This window comes from Myxine glutinosa, chromosome 14 (assembly GCF_964187855.1).
Source record: "Myxine glutinosa chromosome 14, kmMyxGlut1.1, whole genome shotgun sequence".
NCBI classification, from domain to species: Eukaryota; Metazoa; Chordata; class Myxini; order Myxiniformes; family Myxinidae; genus Myxine; species Myxine glutinosa.
The window spans coordinates 18940845-18959827 of record NC_136274.1 but is presented as its reverse complement, the minus strand read 5'-3'; the positions used below and the strand labels follow the sequence as shown (position 1 = coordinate 18959827).

Below are 18983 nucleotides of genomic sequence, written 5' to 3'. Positions count from 1 at the left end.
CGCTCACATCGCCACCCACGTGACTGTCAACATGATCAGGTTGAACTCTCACTTCTCTGGTCGACATAGCTTGGCTACGAGTTATCATAAGACAAGGCACAAAACACTGAGTCTAAAAGGAGGCTGGATCGAAATATTTCAGCAATATCTTTCACCACATGGGACGGCAATTCACCCAGGGGAGGCAAACAATATTGGGGTGGTACACGTAATTCAAACACAACGCTCTGTTGGGGAAATACGACACGAACTACACAATATCACCAACGCACATCAAATTGCCAATGAGAAAAATGCAACGTACAAATAACTCACGTTTTTTTTGTTTGTTTTTTTTTTTTTTTTGTCGGTTTGTTTGGAGGGATCCGGAAACTATTCACTTATCCGGTAGTGAAGTACCACACAAGATAGCGTCCTATGGTGAGAAAGTTCCTCCAAGATGGCGCCTGCTGGTGAGAAGGTTCCTCCAAGATGGCGTCTGCTGGTGAGAAGGTTCCTCCAAGATGGCGTCTGCTGGTGAGAAGGTTCCTCCAAGATGGCGTCTGCTGGTGAGAAGGTTCCTCCAAGATGGCGTCTGCTGGTGAGAAGGTTCCTCCAAGATGGCGTCTGCTGGTGAGAAGGTTCCTCCAAGATGGCGTCTGCTGGTGAGAAAGTTCCTCCAAGATGGCGTCTGCTGGTGAGGAAACGATGAGCAGATGCAGGAAGATGTCGTCCACTGCAGAATTCCCGTCTCAGTTCGAATGTCTCTTACTTGAATAATCCTTGGACGAGCAACCCATTTGTCGCTATCCCGGCTGTTAAAGGCTTCCAGCACGGAATACTGACGTTAATGTCCGGGCTTCAAGTAGTCCACGGGGTGGACAAAGAGAACTCAATAAACACAACTGTGTTTTAACCGGCCTCTAGGGGTAGGCACGATGATTTATTGGCTCGATCTCAAAAACAATGGATGGTAACAGAGTGGAATACACAGCACAAAGCCTGCAGGAACTGTCGGCACCAGAAGCTCCAAACACGACACAGGCAATATGACTCACAGTTCCAATCTACGATATCCGGGAATCACTCGTTCTCTTCCGGAGTTACTCACTCTTACAATACAGAACGATAAACAATCAGCACAACTCGGCTGTCGTGAGGCTTAAAAAATCCCCTTTTTGCTATTTTCCACTCGACGCCTTCGAGCCACGTCCGTCGCACAAGATGGCGGCCGGCTCTCTAACCGTCCACCAATCGCGTGCCGAATCGCCACCCAATCGCGTGAGGCTGAAAGGAGGTCACGTGACGTGGTGGGCGGGGCACTAATTTGGTGAGAACAAGGTTGTTTCTCACAATATGATGATCCTTCTGGTCTTCGGCAAAGTGTCTGCAAATTGAACCTGGTGTGATTGAATTTGGACGAATTTTGACAATGGGGAAGTGGGCCACGTCGCGTTTCCATGTGCGCGGGTTTGTTCATGCTTTCGTGTTCGTGTTTTGTGTTTTTCCTGCCAATTCATGACTTTAGTAGGCGTAATATCTTGCGATTAGTTTATTCAGCATTCTCATAGCTGTAATCGTTGAGCCCGCGATGCATAATACACGGTTCATATACATGCTCAAATTTACACGTACCGGTGTACAGTGCGCATGGTCGAACGCGTGACACAGGGCTCATAGATTCTGATGTTCGCTCACCCGAGAGTGTGCAACGCGCGCCCAATTGCACTTGATGCATGATTGACACACTTATACGTACATAGTGTGTGTGTATGCGAACATGATTTTGCATTTCAGCGATCAAACATGGGGTTAAATGTGCGCTTTGGCGTGTAAATTGCGGTGAGAGAGACACCTGCATTTCATTGGCGGAGCCCTGAGCTCCACGGTCCATTTAACGAGCGAGCGAGCGAACGCCGACTGATTACATACACGCTGTGATAGACAGCCAATGAACACAAGCGCTCAACATCGACTAATCCGTGCAGTCTATCAAATATCTGTTTATTTCGTGCCTTGTATTGCGTAATATCTTGCGTTTTGAGATTATCACAGACCAGCGTGCTGCGCTGTGGCAAGAAGAAGGTCTGGTTGGACCCCAATGAGACCAACGAGATTGCGAACGCAAACTCCAGGCAGCAGATTCGCAAGTTGGTGAAAGATGGCCTTATTATCCGTAAGCCAGTGGCTGTACATTCGCGTGCTCGGTGCCGGAAGATGTTGGAGGCTCGGCGTAAGGGCCGTCACATGGGCCATGGTAAACGAAAGGGTACAGCCAATGCCCGCATTCCCGAGTAGGTGGTGTGGATGCGTCGAATGAGAATCTTGCGCCATCTGCTACGGAAGTTCCACGAAGCCAAGAAGATTGAACGACACATGTAACACATGCCGTACCAGAAGGCGAAGGGAAACGTTTTCAAGAACAAGCGTGTACTGATGGAGCACATCCACAAGCTGAAGGTGGACAAGGCTTGCAAGAAGCTGTTATCGGACCAGGCTGAGGCTCGTCGGTCCAAGAAGAAGAGGAACAGTGACATATGCTGGTTCTTCAGTGCAGGAGGTGTGCACCAGGTAGAGATCGTGCTGCATGGTAGAGCATGCCTCCCACGAAAGGCTGTGAAGTTTTGCAGATGAAAAGGTTCTGCTCGCATGGGAATGAGGTCAGAGTTAATTTGCTAACCTTGAAAGGATGACAGGCTGAGTCAACCCACTGAGTGTTAATTCAACGGCATGACAGGGACTTGAACTGGGCCAACTTGGGATCGTGGAATGCGTTGAATGAAGGGAGATATGAAGCGGTTTCTTGGGGAGGGTTACACTCGATGGGCTGCTGTTGCCTTTGCAACAGAAATTAGGGCAGGAATTGGGAATTTGTTCAGAATTCTGACCTGTGTCTGTGTGTCGCTGTGTCTGTGTGTCCCTGTGTCTGCCTGGCTTTTTGGCGGTCCATGGAGGCATGTTTCTGAAACACTGATTTCGGTGGGGGGGGGGGGGGGGTCGCGGGTGTGCTCGGGTGCACCTGCGGCGAGTTGTGGTGGTTTGGTGTGAGATGTTAACCACAACCTGACGGTGTTGTAAAGTAGATAGGAGGTTTTTATAAACTTTTAAATAGAATATTTATCCTGTGGTCTGTGGTCTGACTGACAAGGTCATGGGGTTATTGGCATCAGAAGTGGTCACCGTGCTGCTTAGTGATTTAACAGCGCACGTGATTGGTGAAATTTGGAGCGAACATGCGATTTTTTGGACATTAAATTTGAGTGCTTTTGGCGATTGAGTGCTCAAGTGCCGAAGTGATTTAACATCGGAATGCATCTCTCGGAGGACCACCAGCTGTTCCAGGGAGGTAGGGTGTGAAATATAGCGACGTCATCTTCGCTGGAAATGTGGTTGAGAAAAGAATCGTTGTTGTGGTACCGTGTACAATGTCATTGTAGAAGAACGTCGGGTGGCGAGTACGGACATGTTAATTGGCCAGGATGTTGCGGATCTCTGTTTTATGTTGTGACCTAGTTGTTGACAACATCGTATGCCCATGCATTGTGCCCCTTTGGGGTCAGGATGTATGTGTTTTGAAAGTTTCCAGGTAGCAAATGCTTTCATGGAGCAAATAATCACCAGTGTTGTTGTTGTTTTTTTCCTCATCTTTTTTTTCTTCTTCTTCTCCCAATCTACCTGTATTACCTGTCCTCCCCCCCCCCCTCCCTCCCGCCAGCTCCCCGCCCCCCTTCCCCCCCACCCCCCGCTCTTTGTGAAATATGACACTTTGATCTGTTTGCAGATGATGATGATGATCTTTGATCTGTTTGACAGATCTGTTTGATGTTTGATTTGAAACTGTGCCTTACTTTTAAAGAAGTAGCAAATGCTTTTAAGCAGCAGATGCTTCTAAGTAGCAAATGTTTCCCGGGATGCAAATGCAGATGTCTTTCTCCTGTCGAGGGTTTTTTCCCTTCCTCGTCACTGAGTCTCTCTGTCTGTCTCCGCTCATTGCTACATTAATTCATTTTTAATTCGAGTTGATGTTTGTGATATCATTATGTTATCACACCTGTCTTCTGTCATCAGTATTATCAGAGATCATCTCTCCTGTTTTTTCTCCTTCTTTGTTTTCCCCCTCTCTCCCTCTCAATCTTTCTGTCTCCCCCTACCTCTCTCTTCATTTCTCACTTGAACTCACTTGGGTTGAGGCTCATACAAGAGCTAATGAAATGAAGTGTTTACCCAATAATGTTTTCAATCCATGCTTTGAAAATTTATTCGGATTCTGAATTTGAAAATATGAAATCTGAATGCTTCGTTTGTTCGAATGAGTTGTTTAAAAAATATGCTGATGCATGTAATCTATGAATTCCTTCCTTGTTCAACATGGATTGGTGTTGGATGCAATTTATCCCTTTCATCATCCATTTTTCCCCTCCCCCCCCCCCCCCACCTTCACCCCACCAAAAAGGCTGGTGGGTGGTTTGTGAACAATGTAGATGGTAGGGTGTGGTCCGGATTAGTGTTATACAGGTTTTTTGGGGGTTTTGTTGAACTGACTGGGGTAGGTTTTGCCTGGGTGGAAATATGTCCTGCAGGTAAACGTTATTGTTTTCCCTGAACCATCGGGCATGTCATGAGGTGGCATTGCCCCTTGCCATGAGATGTTATGTCTTCATTTTATTGTTTTATTATAAATCAGTATTGATATGTTATGTAGGTAATATTACCATTGACACAGCAATCAGGGATTGTGGATTTTTGCCAGGATTTTTCTCAGTGATTTTAGGATTGTTGTTTTAAAACAATTATGGTGCCTATCCCATGTCATCAATGACATGATTATGATTTTACAAAATTGTACAGGTGATGTTGCACCTGTGATGGAAGTTTTCTGTCATTCGTATCAACGAATGTAGAGAAAATCAAAATTAATCTGTGCAGACAGACAAGCATACGGGTTTAAATGTAATATCCTCTTTTTTGATGGAGGTAATAGGATGAGTGGGAAGCATATTTTTGCTCCTTGGAGGGCCCACAAGAAGCGGCATTGTGTTTCCTACTTGTGAAATGAGGAATCAGGCTGTATTGAGCTAAATGGTATTCTATTGAGTTTTATTAGGATTTTTTTGGCTGATGTTTTTTTTGTTGTTGTGGGTTTGGAACAACATATTATTCTTCTTTTAAGAAAGCTTTTGATTTTACATTCTCTTCCAGGCTCCTTTGTAAGATTTGATAGGGAAATGGATTAGAGTGGACATCAGAAGTTGAAATGGAAAATAACTATAAATTTCAATCATAATCTGAGTATAATTGAATTAAATTGTTAATAATTTTTCATTGGTTAGAACTTTTAGCCGAACATTTTGAGTTGGTTTTCAAAATTGAATTTGGACCAAATCGGAAAAGGGATTATGCATGTTGTCTTTTAATTGGTTTAAAAGTGAATTCTTAAAAAGGGAGCATTGACATACTTAAGTTGAAATCAGAAGATTGTGATAATAAACTTGATTTTTTGGGGGGAAGATTTTTTTGATAGAAGATGATGATTTGATTTGATTTCATTTTTTGATTTTGATTTCATTTTTGATTTGAATTTTGATTTTTGCTTTATGATTTGAATGGAAGATAATTTGGTAAAAAATGTGATACAATCCACATTGTGAAATAAATGTGGAATCAGAATATTCGTGTTAATAACCTGGCCCCATAACCTGGCCCCATCCTACCTGGCTGACCTCCTCTCCAGACACACTCCCACCCGCAACCTCCGCTCTGCTGGTACCAACCTCCTGACCCCCCCCCATCCGGACCAAATTTAGATCCTGGGGGGACAGGGCCTTCTCCATCGCTGCTCCCACCCTCTGGAACTCGCTACCTCACACCATCAGAGACTCCTCCTCACTCACCACATTCGAAACATCACTCAAGACCCACCTGTTCAACACTGCATTCAACATTTAACCCACAGCATCTAACCCCTGACTATCTCCTCTCCTTCTCCCTCCTTTGTGCTTTGAATATTTCCCTATTGATTCTTCTTTTTTTGCAATTGTTTTTATGTTTTGCTATGCATTATGTTTTGCACTCTGTCAAAGTGTCTTTGGGCTTCCTGAAAAGCGCTACATAAAATAAATGCATTATTATTATTATTATTAATGTGAAGATACCTTGAAGAATGACCAAGGTGGTAAGTTGGAAAAGGAAGGTTCCAAATATATGTATAATACGTATGTGCTTAACATCTGGTGATTCTTTAACAGGGAATGCAATTACCTGGCCTCTGCAAAGGTGTTTTGGCTTTGGTGACGAGGGACCGATACGTGGTTCCCCACCTATCTGTGGTCATTTACCTGTCTGATCAGTTTGGGGATCTGTTGGTGAAACGGTGGTACAAAAAGGGGGTGTTCCTGGACTCAGCTGCCATCATCAATTGACAGCTGGAGAGATTCTTCCTGGAGTCACCAATGAAGAACGACTGTCTTACCAACTTTAGAAGACGCAACATACAGGTTACGGTGTTTTAAGTGTGGAAATATGGGACACTGGAGACGATGTTGTCCATATTCATATAGGAGACTATTTCATAGGGAAAAACCAAGATCAAGGGTACCAGTGCTTACCCGTACCTTAGATAACGATTAGGCCTTCATTGCTGTAGATCCCAAATGATGATTGGCCTCAACAGATTAGATTACTAGACTAAAATGAGCAACTGTCGACGCTTCTTGTGGCTGAGCAGTCTTCGGAACAAGAATGATTCATTTTTTTCTTAGTAGCAATATAATAGTTAATTGATCAAATGCCAAAGATCCACTAAAGATTTTTGGTCTTTAGTAATGGTGCTGTGCTACTTTTTATGAAGATAATATGGAGATTTGTAACAGTATTGTTTATGTCAATTGTGTTTATACTTATTAGAAATGTGGTAGGTGGGCAACACCACAAGGTCTACCTCTTCAAGGTATGCGGAAAGCCCTGGAACATTTCAGTAAAGGTGCCATGAATTTCCTTTTTTAAGGCCAAAGATCCACAAGAGACTTTCTTTATCTTTAGTAATGGTGCTGTGCTTTTTTTTCATGAAGATCCACTGCAATGGAGGTATAATATTGTATCATTATGTAAATTATGGTCGACCTTACTTGTATATTTGTATATGTTTCACGATTGTACGTTGTTGGAGGTGACATTTTTGATGTCCTGTTTATAACTTTTCGCACCTGGAACAGATGAAATTGAGGTTCCCATTATAAATAATGGTAGAAATCTTTTATCTCGCACTAATGGTAGCGAAGGAACGAACAGAACGAAGAATGGTACATTCATTAACGATTATTAGCGACTATGCGATTTTTTTTGGCGATAACAAGCGATTATTTCAAGTATACGTGACGATTTTATGGGAATTTTGCGAACGTTGAATTAAAAGATCCAGGATTAGAGTTAATTCTGGAAGTCTCATATTTGCCAATTATAAATGTGGTTTTGGGGAGCATTTTGGGCAAAACAATTTTTCAATTTACAAAGTTTGGAACAATTGCTTTGCAATTTTTTTTGGGGAACCAAGTGACAAGAGTCACATGATCATCAGGTGGGAATTTTGGACTATTGTTTTACATGATTGATAGGTCAGTGGTCGACTGACATGTAAGTGGGTGTGTTGTCAAATTTGGATAAGTTAATGTGCGAAACAAAAGGGTGATTTCACTGTGGACATTGTAGGGGTTTTCTAAGAATTAATTTTTTTTTGTCTGTTTGTGTATCTGTGTTTTTAAAAATGAGGGACACATTTTATGAAATTGACACCCATCTTGATCTGCAAATAATTAATGGTTCCAATGCAAACAAATATACATAATGCATGAGTTTGTGTATTTTTTGTGTGTCAATGTTTGTGTTTTTTTTTTTGTTTTTTTTGTGTGTCAATCTCAAAAGATTGTTGAAACCGACAGTGTGCCTGTCTTAAAATAGATAGTTTCATGTGGATGGGATTAAATATCTAGAGAATCCGTAAAATAAAATAACAACATAATTTGATTATGAAGATTATCTCTTTTGTCAAGGCAGATGGAATATAAATATTTGATGTGCTGAGTTATAAGCAGCCATTAATTAATAGTAAAGAAAATCTTGCTGAATTGAACTATTGTGAGTTTTTTAAAAACGGAATGCATTGTGAATCTTAAACCAAGGGGCAGACATGAACGCGCTGTTACGTGGTTTAAACTCAGAACGTGATGTTACGTGTACCTGCAACATATTTTGATAATCTGTAACACCTATATTGGCATACTGGTGTCATTAGTACTCACTAGTTGCATAGAAATAGATGAGAAACAGTTAAGGGGACATAACACTTACTTGGATATTTTCTACAACATAAAAAAGTAGGGGTTTGAATAAGTGGTGGTTCTACACATGGGATTCATCAAATTAAGCTTTGGAGTTTAAACAAAGTCACTGCTTAACATAAGGAGAATGGATAGTAAATAATTCTTAGATGCTGGGTAAATTAAGTGAGATATTACAAAGACTTATAAGAGCTATTATTCTTCCTTACAGCAGTTGAAAGACAGATGTAAAACAATGAATCTATTGAAGGAACTGCGCTCCAACGCGAGTCGAAAAAATTGACGTGACCAAAGACGGAATTCGTCCGAGTTGCTTTATTGAAACAAAACAGCTCAGGTATTCTGAAAAGCCCGTTTATCGGGCAGCAATATATATACACATTTATGTCGGGAAGTTTGCCCGGCAAAAGCTATACCGGGCATGCCCGGGTATCAAGGGCGAGCCTTGGAAAGGCGAGTCTGGACCTGCCCGGGCGTGTTTGGCTGCGGCCTGGCAAGTCGAGGCTGGGCGTGCCCGGGCGCTCTGGACGAGCACTGGAAAGGCGATAGCGGGCATGCCCGGACGCTCTGGGCGAGCCCTGGAAAGGCGATAGCGGGCATGCCCGGACGCTCTGGGCGAGCCCTGGAAAGGCGAGAGCGGGCATGCCCGGGAAAAACGAGACCGGGCGTGCCCGGGAGGTTCGGGCGTGCCCGGGAACAGTGAGTCCGGGCATGCCCGGGAGAGGCGCGTCTGGCCGTGTTCTGGCCGGTGCAAGGCGATTGTGTGCATCCAGCGGTAACCGCTACACTATAAATGAATGTGATAGGGATAACATCCTCAATTTGAATACGTAATTTATTTGTGGGTAAAGGAATTAATTTATCATAGTGGATTGTTAACAGCAGCCTGAAATGTCCTGAGAGTGTGCATCCATATAATCAGAAATCCCAGATTTTTAAAGTTTGGTAGAGGTCTTATGTGGAGGAATACTTGCTTGGTAGATAAAAAAGGTACTGCGTGTTGGCAGCCACTTTTGCGGCCATTTAGGCCAAACAAATTGGGAGAAACTGTAATTGAATATGTAATTTACAGATGAGTATTTGTAAAGTAAAAACCGCCTGCCACCTCCCCCCCCCCCCCCCCCCCCCCAGAATTTCCATGTTTTAAACGTTTCCCAGTGTGTACCCTGGTCAGAATAGGTACACCGTATCCCTGCGTGTCGTAAGAGACGACTAAGAGGGTTGGCGTCAGGAAGGGCATCCGGCTATAAAAACATTGCCTCAAAAAGAGATTCATGACAATTACAACTACATATGGGCAGGGTGCAGCCTAAAGTGGAGATCGATTTCTGAGGTTTGGGACATGGAATGTAGGGACAATGACAGGGATCTCAGGAGAAGTGGTGGAAGTATTGGTCAGAAGAAGAGTGGACATATGTTGTGTGCAAGAGACGAGATGGAAGGGAAGTGGTGTGAGAATGGTGAAGGGTAGGCAGGGACAGAAATACAAGTTTGTGTGGCAAGGGTGCCCGGAGGGCGTGAATGGTGTTGGTGTCCTGTTTTCTGAGGAGTTTGTAGACAGTGTGGTGAGTGTGACGAGAGTGAGTGATAGGTTGATGATGGTGAAAATGATGATTGGAAAGCTCTTGGTGAACGTCATCTCGGGATATGCTCCGCAGGTTGGTCGAAGCGATGAAGAGAAGGACAAGTTCTGGTGTGTGATAGAGAAGCTGATGGAAAACGTGAAAGATGAGGAAGTTGTTGTGGTGGGAGGAGACCTGAATGGACATGTGGGAAGGAGTATGGATGGTTTTGAGGGAGTTCATGGGGGTTACGGATATGGTGTGAGAAATGGAGAAGGTGAAAGGATTTTGGAGTTTGCTGATGGAGCTGATTTGTTGATTTGTAATACTCAGTTCCAGAAAGAGGATAATAAGCTTGTTACATACACGTCAGGTGGGTCGACGACAACCGTTGACTACCTGATGGTGCGTAGGCAAGATAGGGGGCACCTCCGGGACACAAAGGTGATCCCGGGGGAGGAGGCTGTTTCACAGCACCACTTGGTTGTCTGCGACATAAGGGTGAAAGGTGCGAGGAGAGCTCGGTGGGTGAAGTACCAGCCAATACCAATGGACAATGGTGAAGTACCAATGGACAAAAGGACCACCTAGGCACTCGGAAACATGGTGGTGGGATGTTGAAGTTGGAAAGAGGATTGACGAGAAGAGGAAGAAGTTCAAGGAGTGGCAGAAGGCGAAGGGTACGGGAGCAGAAACAGCAGAGCATGAAAGTTATAAGGCAGCCAGGAAGGCTGCAAAGAAAGAGGTAGCAAAGGCGCAGGAGGCATGTAGGAAAATGTTCGGAGAACGCTTGGATTCGGAAGAGGGTCAGAAAGCAGTATTCAGGATTGCAAAGCACATAGCGAAAGAGAGGTGTGATGTGATGGGGGTGCGTTGCTTGAAGGATGAAGTGGGACAAATCGTTGTCGACCCAGATGGAATTAAAGGAAGATGGAAAAGATATATGGAAAGGCTGTTGAATACAGAGAATGAATGGGATGGCAACATAGAGAGTAACCCAGTTTTAGGACCGGCAGAGAAGATAACTGAGAAGGAAGTTGAGGAAGCGATAAAAGCAATGAAGAGTGGAAAAGCGGGAGGGCCGACGTGAGTTGTGGGAGATATGTTGAAGGCAGCAGGAAGTTGGGGTGTGAAGAGAATGACAGAGATCTGTAATCTGGTGGTGAAAGAAGGCCGCATTCCAGTGGTTTGGGAACTGAGTACCCTCGTCCCTCTATACAAGGGGAAAGGTGACCCTCTGGAGTGTGGCTCGTACCGAGCGATAAAGTTATTGGAGCATGGAATGAAGGTATTGGAAAGGGTGTTGGAGAGGAGGATAAGGAAGAAAGTGAAGATCGACGAAATGCAGTTTGGATTTATGCCAGGAAGAGGAACAACAGATGCGCTTTTCATTGTGAGGCAGTTGCAGGAGAAGTACATGGAGAAGAGGAAGAAGTTGTTTTTTGGGTTTGTTGATATGGAGAAAGCATTCGATAGTATAGGGTTCCACGCAAAGTATTGACATGGGCATTGAGGAAGTTAGGAGTGGAGGAATGGTTGATCAGAGTAGTGATGGCAATGTACAAAAGAGCGTGCACAGCTGTAAGGACAAAGGACGGGAACAGTGGTGAGTTTGAGGTGAAGGTGATAGTGCATCAGGGGTCGGTACTCAGTCCACTACTATTTGTAGCTGTGATGGAGGTGCTGCCTCAGAACGTAAAGGAGGGTTTACCGTGGGAGTTGTTGTATGCAGATGATCTGGTGTTGATTGCAGAAAGTATGGATTGAATGAAGGAAAAGATGAACAAGTGGGACGAATGTATGGAGACAAAAGGTCTGAAGGTGAATATCGGAAAGACGAAGGTGATGGCAAGTGGTAAAGCATGTGGTGAGGTGGAAAGAACTGGGAAGTGGCCGTGTGCTGTGTGCAGGATGGGTTTGGAGTGAAGTCCATTCAATGTACAATGTGCGCTGAGTGGGTTCATCAAAAATGTAGTGGTCTGAGAGGGTCATTTACTAGTGTGGCAGCTACATTCAAATGTAAGGTGTGCACAGAGGGAGCTGCAGATGGAGGAAATGTTGAGTTGGATCTTGGAGACAGCGTGAAGCTGGAAGGTGTGAAAACATTTTGCTACCTCGGAGACATGCTGAATGGAGAATGTGGATCAGACTCGGCAACGGTTGCTCGAGTGAGATGTGCATGGAAGAAGTTTTGGGAACTGAGTGGCGTGCTGATGAGGAGGAGAGTGTCGCTGAAGCTGAAGGGAAAGGTGTATGCTGCATGTGTGAGAAGTGTTATGATTTATGGGAGCGAGACATGGGTAATGAACGTAGAGCAGCAACGAAGGCTGGAAAGGGTGGAAATGCGAATGGTTCGGTGGATGTGCAGAGTATCGTTGAGAGAGAGGAAGACAAATGATGAATTGCAAAAGATGATGGGAATCGAGCCTGTGATTGATGCTGTGAAGAGGAACAGGTTGAGATGGTTTGGTCATGTGTTGAGGAAGGATGAAAGTGACTGGTTGAGAAGAGTGATGGAAGTTAATGTAGAAGGAATTAGAGGACGGGGAAGACCGAGAAAGACTTGGCTAAAGATGGTGGAAGAAGAAATGCGGGCAAGGGGGTTAACAAGGAGAGATGCAGAAAATAGGGTAAAATGGAGAAGATTGTCATGGGGACCGCAAGGCTAACCCCCGCTCTAGCAGGGAAAATGGCCTTAAAATGCATGTTGTTGTGCTGTGTTATATTTGTAAAGTAAAAAGGGAATTTATTGATTTGGCAGACATTTTTCGAAGGTTTATTAAAGTGACAATATGACATTTGGCAAGGAAAATTATTGGATGAAAATTAGATCTGTTTATAAAATTAATTTGTTGACTTTTTGAAGTTAATTCTTCGAATTGTTGTTTAACTAGCATTTAAAGTTCAAATTGGAAATAGTTTGGTAGTGCCTTGGTTAGAACCTTTGGTTACAGTGTTTTGGAACAAATTGGTAAACCATAGGAGGTTGATGAGAATAGAAACAAATATGGACCCAAAATAGAATGACTTTTTATGATGACATGAATGTGGAGATAAAAAGATTGAATTAAGTAATGTTGTAAATGAGTACAGTCGAGTTAAGATAATGGCATAATAAAAAATGTGATGAATTGTGTCAGTTTTACAAGATCAGTGAACTCATATCACCACAAGTTACACACCATGAAAATTAAAGTAATGTAGGGTATCATTTGAAGATCACTTACTTGTAGTTAACACTATAGAATCAATTACTCATGTTAAAAAAAATAATATATATATATATATTTATAGGTGGGGAGGAACTATGAGAATAATACATTATGCATAGTTTGCTTGTTTGCAAGATTTGTTGGGAATTAGATATTCCTGTTCGTGATTTTAATCATATACACTCATGATTAATGCATTTATTTTCTTTGAGTAGTGTTAAAATAACTGCATGAGTTTAATTTTTCAAACTATATTAACCTGAAAGCAACTTTAAATGCTATTCTTAGTTTAGTAGTGAAAATACATACCTGATTTGGATATTATTCGTGTAAGAAGAAGAATAGAAATGAATATAACTTTTTGAATGTTTTGAGGAAAACAATAAATTGTTAAATGTGAAGCTGTTATAATATATACATGATTATGGTGATTTCATGTTAAGATGTACCCTATCTGATTCAGTGTGTGTGGAAAGCAGATTCAGATGTGGATGAGTAAAGGATAAGATCAGATCACTTTCTGATAAGACCAGCTTTGATTATTTACCTATTGATTTTTGTCTTTTTGCACTTGTTTTTTGTACTCTGTCAAAGCGCCTTTGGGCTTCTTGAAAAGCGCTATATAAAATAAATGTATTATTATTATTATTATTATTATTATTATCACATCTCAAATGGAGTGATAACGGAATTGGGAAGAAGTTCGAGAAAGAAAATTTGTGGCTAAAAATGAAGTTAATCTTGGCATATTTCCTTCTTCTCAAAGAATGATGAAGACATTCTCCTTTGTAAAATTGGAGACGGATGCTTACCTTCACCAAGGAAAATTTATGTGACCATTTGCCTGGATCACACTGCAACATATGGAAGAAAGGCGATCACTTACTTTTGTTCGAATGCCTCGAACATTCATCACGTCAGCAATTGCGGGACGACGATATCTTGCCTGCGACTTCTACTGTATGCGGTGACGTGTGTCATTACTCCACCAACATCTGGGGAGCCAGCGTGGAGCTGTAAGTGGATGGCGGTGCTTTTCCTCCACAACAGCTGTGCACGATTCTGCTGGAGGCTCGTGGTATGGACCATGGACAACTTGAACACCATGGTCCTAACATCGTTGTGGATGCATCTGGCATCTCTGTTCCACATCTTGCTGGTCAACCAACATCACATCAATACTTGCTGCCCACTCATGATGAGTGAGGAGGCAAGTCGACTACAACTGGACGAAGGCCATGTTCAAATCTACTTTTTTTTTTCTTTTTTCTTTTCTTTTTTTCTTTCTTCTGTATACAGAGTCGAGGCTCGTGAAAGAGCTAACATTTATCAAACAAACAAATCAAACAAACAAGTCAACAAAGTATATAAAAATAAGAGCGGTCAACAAGATGGGGAGAGAAGGGGAGGAAGCACACAAACACAACATTTGAGGGCAGGGACATCGGGAGATGTGTGGGAGGCAGAGGGCCTGGGGGGAGGCAGGATAGGTATAAAACGCAAGGACACCAAGGACTTCCAGGAAAGAAAGCAAAAGTCACCTCAAAAAAGTGGATTTGGGGTGAAATTAGCGGGGGTAGAAAAGATCAAGGTTTTGGATTGGGGAAGATAAGAGATGGTGGTGAACAGCCGTTTTAAAGACCTGGAGGGAGGAGTGGGATTGAAGAGAGTGAGGGAGTTTGTTCCAGAGGCGGGAGAAAAGAGGAGTGAAGGTGAGCAGAGAGTCTTGATTTTGGCAGTTTAACCATAGGAGGGTTGCAGGCAGATCTTGTGCGACCTGCAGGAATATTTGGGGGACAGATCCCAGAGAGAGCTGGGGGAGCAAGGCCGGAGAGGAGTCGGTAGAAGACGGAAAGACCACCAACCTGCCTGCGGTGAGTAAGTGAAAGGCCCTCGGAGATAGCGTAATCGCGGGAGATTCCAATGATTCTGAACGCTTTGGTTTCAACAGCGTGAAGACAAGCTAGGTGTGAGGCAGGAGCACCAGCCCAGAGGGGAGAGCAGTATTCCATTGAGCTGCGGATGAAAGCCTTGTATGTGGTGAGGCTCACATCTATGTCACTGGAGATGGAGATGGAATGCGCGCAAAGTTTGGATTCGCATCGTGATGTCGTGCTACATAACCAAATGGAAAGTTTGCAGGTGGTGGAGGAGCGAAGAAGAGGAAGCGCCAAGGTGAGTAGGGTGGTGTATGGCGCGAAGAGGTTTGGCAGGAGAGTGTTTGGCGCGAAAGGATTTTTCGCGCGCTTGGGATCCAGACGTCACCCGGGTGCTCGTAGGAGGTCCGTGGTGCGCTGTGTGAGAGGAAATTGCGTGAGTGTGAGGAAAATGTGTGTGTTAACAATGAAATAACACACTGAGTGTGTTACCGAGTGCAAGAGTGAATGCACATCGGAGTGTATGTGTGATGAATGCGGTACAGAGTGTGCGTTGGAAGAGTGTGACACGGAGTGTGAGTTGGTTGTGGAGCGTGTGCGGGAGAGCACACCAGAGCGCGTTATTGGGTGTGCAAAAGAGTGCACACCCATGGGTAAGGGTGCGCTGATTGGGTGTGCAACAGAGTGACACCCACGAGTGTTACGGAGTACGTAACAGAGGGGAGTGCGCCAGGGTGTGCGCAGGAGAGGTGTGTAACCGAGGAGTGTGTGATAACAGAGTGTGCAAGGAGAATGAGTGTGCAAGAATGTGCGCAAGAGTGTGTAGTAAGGGAGTGTATGGGATGTGTGAGTATGGGAAGAGTCGCATGTGGATGTGAGAAGGCGACTCGAGCATCGACGCTGACCGGGGCAGTGCTTAGGCCGACGTATAGCCGACGTGAGCTCTCGGGGCGTGGTGTTCTTTGTGTGCTGCGGGGTCCGGCGGGGATCTTTTCCGCGGCGCTCCTGCATGGAGCGCCGTGCACGATTCGGGCCGGGTTCCGCCCTGTATGGTCGGTGCCGCGTTGTAGCGGCGAGCGGCACGATTCCGGGGGAGAAAGGCCAGGTCGGACCTTCGCCCCCTGGCGGGGGCGGTGCTCCGACCGGGGGAGGTTGGGTCATCGGGCCGGAGACCACAAGGTTCTGCGCCGAGATGGACCTTGGAGCCTTGGCCCGAGTATGCTTCCTCCCCAGAATCGAAAATGCCGGACGGACCCAACCTACAGGAGACTGACCATCCGCACGCATAGCCGGCTTTTCGAAGTCGAGCTGTAAAAATGCATTCCCGCACGAGAGGCTCATAGTTCAGAGAACGGATAGTGATAGTGATGGCGAATGGTATACGGTGTAGAGGGATGGTAGATCTACCATCCCTCACATCATATTTTTGGGGGGGCAAAGGAGCTGTAGGATTTATGGGGTTTGGCAGTACAAACTAGCCCGGGAGGGTTAGGATAATGTTAGGATCTAGAGATGACCATAGGTGACTTGAGAGTTAAGTAGTGACAATTGTACAGGTAGTGGGGACGTAGAGTAGAGTAGTTGGATGATAATGACGAGGGAGTGCTTCGTATAAGGGATGACGGGGCGCACCAGTATTAGAAGGGAGTAGATAGCTTAAATGATGCTGTGGGTGTGTAATTGTGGGAATCACCGTGTGCATGAGAATCTTTGTGGTGAGCATGATGAAATGAGGCATTGCGAATGGAAGTTCTTGGTAGTGCTGGTGAAATGAGGCAATGCTCGTGAAAGGTGTGTGTGTGTGAAACTGTATGAGCAGAGTATTGTGTACAAGTGTAAGGTATTGAGTGATTGCCTTGCATAGGGTGCAAGTGGATGAATGGTGAGAGCACAAGAGTGTGCAAGATAGCTTGGTGGTATGGAGTGAATGGTGTGGAGTGAGTAGTGTGGAATACGTGGCGTGGAGTGTATGGTGCGAAGGAGTGGATGAGGGAAGGATGGACCCCCTTCACGAATACCCGGGGAGGGTAGTTTAAAAGTAGGTAGAGGGAGTAGGTAAATTGTGGTTGGATATTGACATCTGTGGTGCGGGAAGTAGCAGAGTACTGCTTGGATGGGTGCATTAGTGTGTTGAATGGCTGGGCGTGTGGCCTGTTAGTGCGTATGGTTGGTTGAACACTCCGCCACTGGTAGTCTGTCGGCCAGGTGAGGCCGCAGGTAGGCTCTGGGAGCCAGGTTAGAGTTCAGTGGGGCCCGAGGATCCAAGGGAAGGACCCAGGTTGCCCAATGCCAAGGAGGGCAGTGGTGGGGTGAGAGAGCCAGGAGGGCCTTCCCCAAAGTAGGTTAGGGTGAAGGAGCTAGGCAAGCTCGGGTGGCGACGTTCAGTGGCGGAGATGCGCAGGTAAGTAGAACCTGCTAGGGGAGCCACACGACCCAGCCCCGAAATTGTGCGAGCGCACAGGGAGAAAAATCGGGGGAGTGAGACCCCAAATTGGAGAGTGCCACAGTATGGTCAATGGGAATTGGTTTCTAGAACCGCATAGTGTAATGATGGCCAATGGATTGGCAGGGCAAAACCCCGGGTAGTTTAACGTGTTGATGTCATTTAGAAGTATAGCTAGGATGAAAGTCTCTTCGCACCATCCGCATCCACTCACCAAGGTGATAGAACTCCACAACAGATTTTGGCAAATGTTTGGAATGGAAGACGCATCTTGACGTGGGTTTGACATTGTATGTATTCCATCCCTTCCTTCTTGGGAGGGATTGGTGACGAATTTGGTATTAGGGGATGGGAAAGACAAGACGGTAGCGACGAATTTGTAAAAAGTGTAAATACGGCGTCGGGGCAAGGGTAGAGTAGGTGACATGGGGGGTGACGAATGCTAGGGACGAGCTTTCTCGCCTCGCTCTCCCGCGCCCCTCATCTTGCATTGCCTTGCATTGATGTGTACCCTTGCGCCCTTGCCCCTCGCTAACCTCTGATTGTCTTCCTTCTCCACTCATGGACCATGTTCTTTTGTGTCCGAGGGGAGTCTGCAGGTGCCCTGGATTGTGTGCCCGCACCCTTGCTGCCTCCTGCCTGCACTGATGCACCATATGGACTACACGTTCTGTGGCCTGGCACCTCTGCCTGGACCGACCATTGTTGCCAGCGGTAACTGGCTTGCCGACCACTGTGTTTTAAGTGGCATCTATGCCCAGCAGTGGACCACCTGAGTTGGTCCTGCTGGCCACGAATAAAAAAAGCGGACGCGGTGTGTGCCCTTTTTATTAATTGAAGTAACATCAAGCAAGAAGATCCAGCAAGCAAGCCAAGATACATCGGCCCAGCAGAGAAGCAAGAAGACATAATTTTATTATTTTTGAAATGTTTGGTGCATTTTCATGATGGTGCTTTATGGTGCATTTATTGTACATATAGGTATGGTGTATCGGTGCCGTGCATGGCAATGGCATTTTCCTCTTATCAAAACATCTTTTCTCTTTTCCCACAAAAGACAGGTCCTGGGTTGTAGTGTAAATAATAGTCGTCTTGTAAATAATGCTCCCCACCAGCTCTATGTGTAGTTTGAAGACAATTCCGTAATTCGGTTAATTGTGGGCGTGAGTCAGTTAGGTAGGACGCAACGCAGCAGGGGGGACATATTTAGTGTTAAAACTGTCGCACTCAGGGTGAGGTTAAAAGTAGAGGGTAACCACACCTAAGTGTCACATTAATTTAAAAGATAGCCCTTTTGTCTCGGCTCGGGACGAGCCTGGAAAAAGGGGGGGTGCAGTGTTGCGGTTTTGAGAACCCTCACTTGTGTAAATAAATTCAACATCATTAAAGGTTAAAAGTAGCACCCCTAGTTAGTCCACAAGCAACACGTAGGCCACCATAGGATTCCAGTTATTTCATTAGTATGTGTTTTAGATAAGGCCGTGTTTCCAATAGTTGAATCTGCGTTGTGTCAATCAAATAAGAAGTAGGCCCCATTCCGTTCAGTTTGCAACCTCCCTCTCCAAGCGACGCCATTA

General features: G+C 44.9%; 1 pseudogene; it reads left to right on the top strand.

The window, feature by feature from the left end:
- Positions 1-1411: 1411 nt before the first annotated feature.
- On the top strand, positions 1412-6398 carry LOC137439219 (large ribosomal subunit protein eL19 pseudogene; annotated as a pseudogene).
- The last annotated feature ends 12585 nt before the right edge of the window (positions 6399-18983 follow it).